The 14,092-nt window shown below is 37.1% G+C and overlaps 1 protein-coding gene across 1 annotated transcript in view; it reads right to left on the bottom strand.

Annotated features, from left to right (window-relative positions):
- Positions 1–14,092, bottom strand: part of GMDS (GDP-mannose 4,6-dehydratase) — a 574,889-nt gene that overhangs the window by 462,601 nt on the left and 98,196 nt on the right. The gene's annotated exons all lie outside the window — the stretch shown is intronic.

Raw genomic sequence — 14,092 nt, 5'->3', positions numbered from 1 at the left:
AAAAAAAAAATCTAAAATTGGCCTATACTTATTTTAACTGGAAAAAAATTATATTTTAATTAAAAATTCTATTTTAACTGGAAACAATTATATTTTAATTAAAAATTATAAACATTTCAATTTAATTACCAATGATGAGGTACATGTATCCCTGTAAGTCCTGCTGTCTGCATAAAATATTCAAATAAGCACACTACAATGTCAGATAGAATACAGAAATAAAACATCATTCTGAGAGCATAACTAGTTGACATAAAAAAAATCGGTGATGTGTTTAAGTGTGAAGTACACCAGTTAAACTGAAATGTAATCCTACCAAAACAAGAGAGTTGTGTTTAACAGAAATATGTTTTATATTGCTTCCATTTAAAAAATGGCATTTTCCATTTAAAAAAGCATTTCCTAAATCCTGTTATCCACATCTTAATTGTTCAACAGTCACAGATGGCGAATGGCTACAGTTTTGGACAGTATAGTGATAGACTGTGTTTTCAGCAGTTTACATTTATTAACTTATGTAATTCCCACAACAACTCTTTAAAGTATTTATTCTAATTATCCCCCATTACAGACAATGAAACTCAGGCAGAAGCAATTAAGTAACTTACCCAAAGTCATACAGCTATTAACCGGGGAGCCTGGGATTTAGACCCAGACAGTCTGACTCCAGAGATTCTTGCCACTATCCCACACTGTCCAAAGTTCAACAGAAGCACAGAGTTTCATGAGCGATGACACAAGAGGTGCAAGGTGTTTTAAAAATACAAACCAAACTAAATAGCAATTAGAAGTAGGAAGCCAAGACAGATAGGAAGACACTGTGAAGAGGAGAAAGATTTGAGCTTAAAAAGATAAATACTGATGAAAATGACAAGCAATTTTGTGTAAAGAGGAGTGACTGAGAAGTGTGAGTAGAGGGCTCCTTGTCCTGAATGGATAAAAGATAAGCAACTGTGGTAGGTAAACAATGGCCCCCAAAGGCATAGCCCTGACTTAATCACGGCAGTCTAGGAATGTCAGTTACCTTATGTCAAAAAAGTCATGTAAATGTGATCAAGGATCACGATATAGGAAGATTATTTTGGATTATCTGGGTGGGCCCTAAATCCAGTCACAAGCATCCCTGTAAGAGGCAGGCACAGATAGACTTCACACAGACAGAGAGGAGGCCCTGCGACCACAGAAATAGATTGAAGTGATGCAGCCACAAGTCAAAGGATGCCAGCAGCTGCCAGAAGTTAGAGGAGTAGGAATGGATTCTCCTCTAGAGCACCTGGAGGGAGCCTACCCCTACCTACCCCTGATTTATGATTTCTAGCCTCCAAAACTATGAGAGGATAAACCTGTTGTTTTAAGCCACCGAGTTTGCAATATGCTACAGCAGCCCTAGAAGCCAGTGGTTACTTCAAGGCTTCTCAAAAACATTTAGCAGGCAAGTGTACCTTGTGAGTCAGCAAGAAGGGAATCTAGGAAGCAGCAGGGTTTCCCAATTTTTTAATGACTGAATCCCCACTCCCTCTGAGAGGAGGGCTGGTGGTAAAGAGAGAGAACCTAGTAACATCTGGCAGGTCTTAGTTTCTTACTAACTAGGTCTGGGAAATCCTGACCCAAGAGACATTCTGGAAGGCATGTAATTTAGGCAAGTAAGTATGAACTATATTCAAACAACAATAAAAAAAAATTTTAAAGGTTTTTAAGAAATGTTGCAAAAAGCCAACCATTTGGGGTGAGGAAATCTAGCACATTATGAATTCGGGTTCCAGGTGACTTCAAAGTGGCAGCGAACATGATTTTGGGAGAATAGGTAACCAGGTGAGTTAATCAGCTCAGTTAACAATACAGTAAGTTGTACTGCACTCCAGATGAAACCACCACCCCTAGGAAGTGTTTCAAGTCTTACGAGGGACACTGACTGATAAGCTATAGTAGCTTCAGAGGGTGATAAATGAGAAATGGCATATTAAAGAAAAGGAGTGTTGTTCCCAGAGAACAACAGTCAGAGGAGAAGCAAAATAGCAGTAGCTTCACTTAACTAAAGGGCCAAAATAAAACAGAAGAAAACAAACTACAAAGGGGTCAGTAAAAGCCAAGAATTAAATACTCGAGGGGAGTGGGATCAGGCTCAGCACGAAGGCCTCCATGGATGCTGGTGTTAAAATGCTCCTGGTTGAGCTGGATACTCTTGCAGAGACTGGATGGCGAGTTATCAGACTGCTCTGGGAGGGCAGGGTTGGGAAGTTGGCCCACAAAACCAATAAGCTTCCTCCAACTCTAAAATTCTATGCTCCAAACTGGCCACAGACCTGTTTGTCACACCCCACATGCATAGCTGCAATAATAACTGAATAAAAAAATACTGTGTGAAGCTTGGGGTAAAATTGAAAATATTTCATTACTTGTTGTAGCACAGGCACTGACCCACCAGAATGGTTGCCAGCTTCTGTGCCTGTAAGGGGGTATCCACCGGATGAGCTTAACCTTCATAAAACTGTCGACAGTGACCTATAGTTGAATATGGATTTTGAGCAGGCAAGAACACAGAGAGAAAAGGAAAAAAAAATCAACACAACTTAGAAACTGTTTATTTGAATTGACAATAGGTCCCTGAGCTGAGGAAACCACAGGATGGAAGGGAAAGGTGACCAGGTAGGCTGGACGTCACCGTCTATGTACTGGACACCTGACCACAAACTCCCGGCGGCTGCACTCACAGCCCAGCAGCCACACACTTGGCACCACAGCCTCCAAGTGTCCTCTTGGCACCTTCTGTAAACACTACTTACACGCCAGGAAGTCTGGGTTTAGTTTTGGTTCCATTCTCTGTCTCCCTCTCCCTTCTTTTCCCCTACTCCTCTAACACAAATGTGGGTCCCACTGGTTTCAGGCTAATAATATCCACCAGCAGCAACTGTCTAATAGGTTAACGCCCAACAATGGGCACTTGTATTTTCTTATAAGGTGAAGCTAAATTATGGCACTTGAACAAAGACTTTATTATCTAAATTTTACTGCATGTTTACTACAAGCCAGTTTCAATTTTACGTGTTCGTCTCTAGGCCCTAAGACAAAGGGGAGAGAAAGTTCATTTTAATATTTGAAGGAGTTATTTTCTAAACATATAACATATATAACATATAACATATATAATATTTGAAGGAGTTATTTTCTAAACATTTCCATATAACAATCCTGGAAATAACAATTTCCAGGATTAGTCCTGGAAACTAATCCAGGACTTGTTACAGGTTGAGTGGTGTCCCCCTAAAAATTCACATATGAAAGTCCTCAGTCCCCAGTAGTTCATAATGTGTCTTTATTTGGAAATAGGGTCACTGCAGATGAAATTAATTAAAATGAGGTCATACCAGAGTAGGGTGAGTCTTAATCAGACTGGTGTTCTTTACAAAAAGGAGAATTTTGGACAGAGATACACACAAGGAAAACATGTGAAGATGAAGGAAGAGAATAGGGGTGATGCTCACCTAAGCCAAAGGATGCCAAATATGCCAAGAAACCACCAAAAGCAAGTGGAGAGGCCTAGACTAGAATCTCCCTCTCAGCCCTTAGAAGGAACTAACTACCTTGCTGACACCTCAATCTTGAATGGCTAACTTCCAGAACTGTCAGAAAATAAATTTCTGTTGTTTAAATCATCTGGTCTATGGTACTTTGTTCTAACGGCCCTAGGAAACTAATCCAAGACTCAAAAGTATTAAGGAGTACAAACAAAAGGTTGGGCAGGGCCGGAGGAAAAGGTCAGAGGGAAGTTTCTGCTCTTTGCGCTTCTGGTTGACTGTCAGGAACTACCAGGTTCGAAGCCAACCCGGTCGTCCCTCCCAGTGCTCTGCCTGCCGGCCACACTGACCTTCCCTGGGCTCCACAGGCTGCACTTCCTGAGCGTCACACAGGCCTCTCCCTCTTCAATTCTCCTGACTACCCTGTCATTCACTGTCTACCTAGCAGGACTCGCATCATTCTAGATGTCGGTTTGACCATCGTTTCTTCAGAAAATCCGTCCTGATGTGCTCCACCCTGACTGAATCAGATCCCCAACCTGTTAGAAACATTCAAAGCGCACAGTTCTTTCCTTCACAGCTTCTGTCAAGTGTTTCATTATATGTCAGTGGCAATGGATTATGTGCCTTCCCCGCTGAACTGCAGGATCCCTGAGGACAGGACCACAACCACTTTGCTCATCAAGACCCAGGACACTGGTAGGTAGCTGGCACACAACACCTATTTGCTCAATAAGGTGAAATCCAAAGTCCTTGGGCTTCTAATCTCAGAGGCCCTCATCTCAAGCAGACATGCCAATGCCCTGTCTGCAATGTACATATCAAAAGTTATCTTATCAATCATCTTGGACTCCTTGTCTTACCCGAAATACTAATAAGACTCTCATCTTGGTAAGACTACCAAACTGAAACTGCTGTGCCTCCTGCCTTGCCTTTCCCTTGGAAACCCCAGTAAAGGCTCTGACCTTGTCTTTTCTCTTGCTTTTGGTTTCTGCCTCCTGACTACCATGAGCTTTCTCCATTATGGCTTTGTGTGGTACGCTGTGCCTCCTTATTTCTATGACTTGTGAATATAATAAACATTTTTTCCCTGAGCCTCTGCTGTGGTTGTACCCAGCTGACCATCACATAAAAAACTACAAAACATTTGACTTTTTTCCACTTTAGTGAGATATAACTGATATACAGCACTGTATAAGTTTAAAGTCTACAACATAATAATTTGAATTATGTTGTGAAGTAATTACTGCAATAAGTTTAGTAAGCATCTTCTCATATATATACATGTACAAAAAATGTACAAAAAATACGTACAAAAATTTTTTTCTTTCTGATGAGAAGCCTTAAGATTTACTTTCTTAACAACTTTTATATATACCATGTGGCATTGTTAACTATAGTCATTACATTGCACATTATAGTTCCAGTACTTATTTATCTCATAACTGAAAGTTTGTTCCTTTTGACCATCTCCTCTAATTCTTTCTCCACTAACCCCCTGCTTTTGGGAACCACATACCTCTCATCTCTTTCTTGATGAACTTTTTTTTTTTTTTAAAGATTCCAGAGATGACTGAAATCATACAGTATTTATCTTTCTGTTTGACTTACTTCACTTAGCCTAATATCCTGAATGTCCATTAGTGTTGTTGCAATGGCAGGATTTCTTCCTTTTCTATGGATAAATAATATTCATATAGATACGTATAACACTTTTTTTTTATCCATGCATCTATCTATGGACACTTAGGTTGTTTCCATGTAATGGCTATTGTAAATAATATTGCTGTGAACATGGAGGTGCTGATACCTCTTTAACATAGTCAAGACGTCTAATTTATTTTTTTTAAGATTTTATTTATTCATTCATGACAGACACACAGAGAGAGAGGCAGAGACATAGGCAGAGAGAGAAGCAGGCTCCACACAGGGAGCCTGATGTGGGACTCGATCCTGGGTCTCCAGGATCACACCCTGGGCCAAAGGCAGGCACTAAACCGCTGAGCCATCCAGGGATCCCCAGACATCTGATTTTTAATCTACATTTTGCTTCTTTCTAGCTGTAGGCCCAGACCTGACCTCCTCAAGACTCAGTTTGCTCAGTTTTCTCCCTTAAAGTTGGGACAATAATCAGACCCTACCTATAGGATTGCTCAGAAGGCTAATGCTTCTAGAATATTTCCACTAATTCTGCCCCATGATAAATATTGCCTGTTATTTTTATTATTGTTGTTATTATTATTACAAGCGTTGATAGATCCCACTCTCTCATCTATCACATTTTCATGTCTTCCAGAACATCAGCATATACTTGACACATTAATGAATGAATGAATGAATGAATGAATGAATAAATGAATGAATGAACAAATAAATGAAAAATATGTATGGCAAGGAAGATTGGAGCCAGGATATGAAGTGCCCACATTAAAAGTGTATACTTTTATTTGGTTAGGCTTTTGGGAATGGAGGTGATAATTAATTGAGAGCTTTGGCTTCTTTTTTTTAGACAGTTTAGGTTTAATCAGCTGGTGGTTTCTAAACTGTGTTTTGAAGAGCCTCAAGTTTGGCTGGAGGTAGGGGATATGACCTAGAGAGGAGTGTGAGGCAAAGTATATAGGAGGGACTCTCTCCTTTTCCACATTCCTTCATTGCTTTCCTGACATCCAAGCCAGATAGTTTTGTGGTATTCACTTTTGTATTATGTATTGGATTTCTGCTTACATTTCATTGGAAAAGTTTTTTTTTTAAATTTATTTATTCATGATAGACATAGAGACAGAGAGGCAGAGACACAGGCAGAGGGAGAAGCAGGCTCCATGCAGGGAGCCCGACGTGGGACTCGACCTGGGGTCTCCAGGATCACGCCCTGGGCTGAAGGCAGCACTAAACCGCTGGGCCACCCGGGCTGCCGTCCACTACTTTTTACCTTAAGTGGTAGATAACCCAAGTTTTCATTTCCTTATTATGCCTCAAAAATTACTGAGATATTACATATTATTTTGCATAATATCAAGTATTTCCTAAATTAAAATAAATATAATAGGGTACGTGGCAGAGAACAGGCCCTTAAGAAATTATAAAGGTTATGTCTTAAGATGGAAGGGCTCAGAAGATGTCAACAGGCTAAGAAAGGGAGCTAATAGAGAGAGATGGACAAATGAACAGAATGGAAGAATAGCTACCATGTCCAGAAGGGACTCAAGAGCAAACAGGAAGGACAATGGCTCCCCCCAAAGCTGGGGAGGAGAACAGATGCAGGTGGGAGATAGTTTAGTACTGGAAAGAGAAGGATGTCTCAGAAACTACATAGAGTCAAAGATGGTGTTTTGGAATAAAGAGAAAAATAAGACCTTCAAAAAAATTCTTTTGTTTTGATGAAACCTAAAAAAAGTTACCAGTTGGCCAAACTGCAAAAAGTGATGCTCTGAAACAAATCATGAAGATAATCAAAACAGTGATCCTTTAACCTCTGATACAGCAGGCTCTGCCAATATTAGAAAAGCAATCCGTCACACACACGTTCAGAGCCCCTAACTTCAGTAGTTCATGACACTGGTTGCTAGCCCAGAAGAGATGCATGAGATACTGAACTTAAAGTTTCCAATGACTTAGTCCAAAAGTATTGGGATATTTTGATAATATTCCAAAAAGGGAAGGAAAGACTTAGACATCAGATTGCTATGACTCTGAAACCCTAGAATTAACCATCTTAGTCTTGCTTTAAAACCTTGAAACCTCTGCATCATTCTCAGGTCATCACTTTGAAGCCATCCACATTTGTAAGTCATCCCTCCCCTCGCCACATTGACGTATGCCGTCACCATCTACCTGGTAGGAACATCAACGATCTCGTATTCTTTGCAGAGATTCAATTCTTAACAAGATGCTTGCAAAGAAGATCATGCCACAAAACACAGAACTTTTTCTCTAAGATTTTCAAAGAATTATAAAGACTATCCAAGCCCACTAAATCTTCACAGAAATTCCCTTGAGCATACCAGATAATTCAGCAACTTAGAAACTAAAAGTAGTTACATTTCATGCATAATGAAACAGATGTGTTGCTGACAAGACGTCTTAACAAAATATTTATGTATTGACTCACATTTGAAATATGTTAGTGGTATTCCCTATTTAAAAGAATCCTGTGTAAAAGCCTCTGTAAAGGTTGTTGTAAATTAGACATTCTCAAAGTGGGACACCCATACCATAGAACTAAGCTCCCTGTTTCGGTCCAGTGTTTTGAAACACATTTTTACTATTCCTGGAAGCACTTGCACATTTTTGTCAGATGTTGAGTGAGCAACAGGGTAAATAACGTTTCAAAAGCATTTTTAGAGCAGTAAAACCTTAAGTTCCTTGCTAAAGGGGCTGATCCAAAATAAATTAAATGCTGGTGTGACTAAGCCGAGTGTGGTAAATTCTGATTTGTAGTGTGAAAACCTCCAGTTAATAGATCTATTCAGTGACTCAACACGCACTTCGAAGTCATAAGTAGGGCAGCAGAGTATAAATACAAGACTTAAAAGCATCCTCTGGGTCTGTGTTCACATCTAAGAAGCTGGTGGTTGAAAGCAGGGTTTCTCAAAGCCCTGTCACCCTCTGGCATGCTGCATCAGTTTTGTGAAAGAGGTAGAGTTTAGGGAGCTGTGCTTCACAAAAACACCCAAAGTGGACTACGTCCCTGGGAGCAACGTCCGCGGGTGTGTAGAAATACAGTGGAAAAGGAGGTAAAAACTGACTCTTGTGGGTTACACCGAAACCCTCAGATGCAACACGAAGGTACTGCTGGCACACGGGGCTCCGAAGTCATGAATCATAAAATTAGACTTGGAGAGGGCCTTGCACAGTAACTAAATCTAATTACTTCACACCAGTGAGGAAACCAAGACCCTAATAATATAAAATAGAGAAAGCTTCAAAAAACAAAACAAGAAAATCCTGTTCTTTTGCTCGCCCAAAGCTGTCTCAGACAGTTTAAGGAGGCAACCTGACTTTATCTTCGAGTACTTAACAGAGGAAAGGGCGGTAACTATTTTCTTATCACGTAGGAAAAATCACTGAAGAGCTAGCCAGTGGCTTGGTTTGAAGAGATAATCAATTTAGCTGACCTCATTAAAATGGATATAAGGACCAGATGTTTACCCTTTAATTTATCAATAACACCGCTACCAAGTGTTGGATCATTTATGCATTTCCTTCGGTTTGGAAATCTAATAGGTGGACGACACAATCACCACAAAACTCCGACGAAGAGGCACGCACAATGACCGTGCACGTAAGGATTATGTAAGGTGTGTACTGCAAAATGGCTTTTTCAGTCACCTGAATTTAGGTCCATTAAAGAAAACAGGCGGTGCAGAGTAGAGCAGCTGTCCCAACACAAGCAGAAATGGAGCTGAAAATATTCCCACGCCAGTTCTCCTGAATCCAGTCCATTTTATGCTCTTGCGTGGATTCAAGGAAACAGAACTACTATTTAAAAGTACATTTACAAAGAAGCCTTTAAAGAGCGTCAAAATAAATTACTTTGAAGTGTTTTTCACCAACACGCCTCCAGCTTTCCCTTCTTTTCCTATTTGCTGTTCCACAGAACCCAACTGCGACTATATTTAACTGACTTTACAAGCTGTGGGGAGATTGAGTACACAAGGCAGGTCTCAACTGGAGCTATGTGCATTAACTGGATCCCAAGGTTTTTAGGTTTGGGAGTTTTCTTTTTCTTTTCTTTTTTTTTAAGTGTCTTAAAATTACTTTATATCCTGGAAACAAGAAGAAATACTTAGAAGGCCCTCTTCTCGGGGTTTATTATGTAGACTGGGCCCTAAGATTTATTTTTTAGTAGTAAGAACAAGATGCTCAAGGCAAACACAGTCATGACACAACATTCTTCATTAAAAGTTTATATTTTATTATTTCTGCCAAAAAACTCCATTCCATCTAGTATATATATCACTATTGCTAGGGAGAGTAAACACTTCTCAAATCATTTTCTTTTAGAAATAGGTATATAAAGATTAATTGTATTAGGAACTACCTAGGATGACAACAAAATCAAAACTTCCCACGGAGGTGAAATAAATTAATAATTTCACTGAGGTGAATCCCTCCCTGGCTTCAAAGTCTACTCCCAACAACACAAATGATCTCCACAGAATTCTAGTCGTGGATTTCAACACACAACTGGCTCTACCAATTATTACGTTATCCTACAGGAAAATCACTTACTGTTTAAGCTTTAGTTTCCTCATCTGTAAAATTAGAGCTTGAACTTTAAAATAATCTCTGAAATTATTTTCACCTATAAGAAGTTTCAGATTAGCAATCCACAATAATTGAAGCTAAATCATATTCAACAGACTTGCTATTTCTGCAAAACTGGTAGATATTTGGCCATATATTGAGTTCTAATCACTCAGTAAGTTTATGTGTTATAGTTAGCTGATATTTCTAAGTGTATCAATACCCCTTTAATTATTATTTTTTTAATTTTTTTTATTTATTTATGATAGTCACACAGAGAGAGAGAGAGGCAGAGACATAGGCAGAGGGAGAAGCAGGCTCCATGCCGGAAGCCTGACGTGGGATTCGATCCTGGGTCTCCAGGATCGCGCCCTGGTCCAAAGGCAGGAGCTAAACCGCTGCGCCACCCAGGGATCCCCCCCTTTAATTATTTTTTTTTCTTTTTTTTTTTCCCCCCCTTTAATTATTAAGTGATATCTAATACAGCTTATCTCCTTCCATTCCATAAAAATTATAGAGACCACAGTTAAAGTTCATAGCTTCCAACTAGCTTGAATACTTAGGAATTTGGGGGGTTGTTGTTGTTGTTTAGATTTTATTTATTTATTCATGAGAGACACAAAGGCAGAATCATAGGCAGAGGGAGAAGCAGGTTCCTGCAGGGAGCCCGATGCAGGACTCTGGGATCACAACCTGAGCCAAAGAAAGACGCTCAACCGCTGAGCCACCCAGGTGCCCCGAAGATTAGCAATTTTGAATATGAATATAATTGGACTACCTTTACATTGGCAAATTTCCCTTACACACGTCTGAATTATTGGTGTTATTGGTGACCTATTATGATGTACTGAGACAATGTGTTTTTATATCCTTGTCTATAAGGAGTTTTTAACTTAAAAATATTTAATTTTACTTTCATTGAAGATTCCCCAAAGGGAAGTGTAACTTTCCAAAATAGTTCTGTCATGTAAATATGAATGAGTCAGAGTGAATTCTGAGTAAATAGAGTTTATAATAGATGTGCAGGATAACCATTTGTTGGCTATATAATCTTATGCAAGTAAGCTGCATTTCTTTGAAACTGTAAAACTGGGGGGATAAATTCTTATAATCAGTACGTAAGATAATGCATAAAGGCTCTTACTGTAATCTCTTGCTCACAATAATCTTCAGTATTAAGAAGTTCTAATAACAAAATATATAGAAAACCACTCATGATCTCTGAGAATGTATAATACTATTAATCTAAAACTGAATTTTCCAAATTTCAATCTCTCATTCTTTAAAAGCTTCATGACATTTATGCGCTGTTCTTTACGTTTTTGTGTAAATCTTTTGATGTGTCTTTTGTGTTTTATTGTGTGTTTTTGTGCATTTTGCTGCATCTTTAACCTCATTCTAAGCAAATGTCGACAATGGAATCAAACATTAGAAATAGGGTAAATAATTTTCCCTAAGATAAACATAAAACTATTGATTTCAAATGTACTCCTTAAAATATTTTGTTATCTTCCCAATAGTTTTGAGAAAGGCTGATCAAAACTGCCGTTTGCTAATCTGTGCTAGAATTCCAAATTAAAATTCACATATTCTGATAGGAACTCCACCATTCTTAGGCATCATACACAAACTGATAGATCAATGTCATAAACATAGTTTTCCAACATGAAAATATTAACGTTGTAAACAAATACCTAAATCCTTATTTTTATCACCTTATAATTTGGCCTTATTTCTTTAAGATTGGCATTTTAAAGTCCCTTTATTAAAGAAAATATATGTAAGTGTACCTTCCTAAAAGGGCTATTTTTAATTAAATTAAATGCATTAAGGGACTTTACTGGTCAATTTGCTTCCTGCTACTACTGAATGCAACTAAATGAAAAAAAAGAAGATAAAAATTATCATTTTTCAGATGATATAATTATATAACTTAAAAAAAGGATCTATTAAGCTATGTGGTTACAATATTATTATTCAAAATCAAGAGTTTTCCAATTTAAAAATAATAGTATGTAAGAAAATTACACTGGGGGGAATAAATCCTATTTACACTAGCAACAAAATTTAAATACCTAAAAATAGGATTAACAAAACACTAATAAAATTATATTAAAAAAACTTTAAGCTCTTCAAAGCTATAAAAACAGAAGGTATTTTAAAATACTGAAGAGCAATCCTTGTTCTTGGATTAGAAGATTCACTATACTTAATCTCAAATTTGATTCAATGCCAGGTGACAGGGTTTTAGATAGAGGTGATAAAGTTATATTAGTCAAATAAATATACAAGAATAACTTAGAAATCCTGCAAAAGACTAGTCGTGGGATGGAATTAAGTTAGCCATTAAAATTATGTATTATGAAAACATGATAAAGCAGAGAGCAAAGATGCAACCAAAACATGGAGACAGTCCCAAATACATACAGAAATGTAGTATAAGATAAATATATTATATTTCAACCAATGAAGAAAAGATGAATTATTAAGTAAATGATACTGGGAAGTAGCATTTTTGAAAAAAATAAAGCTAAGCCCTATCTCATTCCTTACACAAAAAAATATTTCAGGCACAACAAATAAAAATCGAAAATGAAATCTTGAAAATACTAGAAAAAGTATGGGTAAATATATTTATAATCTTTGATCAGGGAATATATTAAGCAGGACACAAACTCAAGATTGTGAAGAAAAAGACTGATAATTTGACTGACTACAGATTGATAACTTGGCAGATGAAAAATTTCTATAGTGCCAAAAGCTACCAAATAATTAAAAAGCAAGTGACAAAGTGGAGGAAAAATTACCTTCACTATGACAAATAGCTAATGTTCACATATACAAAGAATATGCCTAAGAAGAAAAACAAACTATCCTTAGGAAAAAGACAGAGTTATAAATAGTCAATCAGCAGAGAATATTTGTATAAATTGACAACAAATACAAACACAAAGATACTGACCCCTCCTCAAAATGAAATAAATATAAATCAAAATGAGATATTATTATTATGTTACATCTATGTACATAAATAAGAGTGTGTATTCCAGCAAGGGGCAGAATAAAACATTTATGCAAATCTTAAAAGAATATGCATTGATATGTACATAAAAATATTTCTCAAAAGATTCAACAAAAAACTGTACTCTGAGGGAAGAACAGAACAATAGGGTTGATGTGATGACAGAGACTTTCTATACAGTTGTTTGCCTTGTTCATAAAACACTTTTGTATCAGAAGTAAGAAAGTATTTATTAAGGCTACTTTTATGTTTTTACACATAAATATTCTCTATTCTTTGTATATATTCTCGCCAGTAATGCAGACAACTGCACATCACAATCTCAGTTACTGAAAATTTAAATGAAAATATTTGATATTTCAAGGTAGATTTTAGACACAAAAATGGAAAAAGCCAGGAAGTATATTTAGTCTTTCTTCTTGAATACTTGGCCAGTCCACATTTTTCTGGACTTAAAAGGAAAGTGGCTTATAAGTACATACGATGATCCTATTTGGAAAATCTTTACCTCTATTTCAGAAATTCTGTTCAATATCAAAATGGTACATTAAATTTTCTTTTCTGTTCAGATTGCTTTAATAATTTTCATTAAACTAAAACACAAAAATAATGTGTAAAAGCACTCTTATACTCAGAATTAAATTAAGATACTGGGAAGTGGTTAGGATCTATAATTCTGATTTTGGCACATAAAATAGGAAAGAAAGTCAGTGACCACAAGTATGCACCAACTCTTTTTCCAACTCAAATTCAGTAAAAGATTTTTTCCACCTAAACTTGGGCCACTCAACTTTCAGACATTCATTGTCTGGTGCCACCCAAAACTTTTTCTCTTGACTAATTCTGAGTTTATAGTATTAGATTAATAATTATAACATATCAATAAATGTAAGTACTGAAATGCCATTATATGAATGATCAGATTTTGTAAAAAGCCGAATTTTTCAAACTATTTATCACTAAGAGCCTGAACCTGAACTTCTGGCCAGACCCAGTGCTGTGCTGAATTTTATCTGGCTAAAGGCAAATTCAATAAAAGTCTCTTACCAAGGAGATGAGGGGGGGAAAAAAAAAGAGTTTAGCTAGACCAAACCAGTCAATTCCAAAAGAGAACTGTAATAGGTTGAACCATATGAAATGTACCCAACTGAGTTTACCTTCAGCTGTTTTCCTATTTTATACTGCTTGATCTAATAGTAAATCTTATTAAAGAGGTTGATTATCTTCACCGTTTCTTTAATAGCATTCCTTTACTTTTTTCAACTTGTATGTAACATACTTTATTTTTGAAATATGTTTCCCAAACCAG

Source organism: Canis lupus, chromosome 37, assembly GCF_048164855.1.
Source record: "Canis lupus baileyi chromosome 37, mCanLup2.hap1, whole genome shotgun sequence".
NCBI classification, from domain to species: Eukaryota; Metazoa; Chordata; class Mammalia; order Carnivora; family Canidae; genus Canis; species Canis lupus.
The sequence above is the reverse complement of the archived record's forward strand: the minus strand, read 5'-3'. Positions and strand labels throughout refer to the sequence as shown.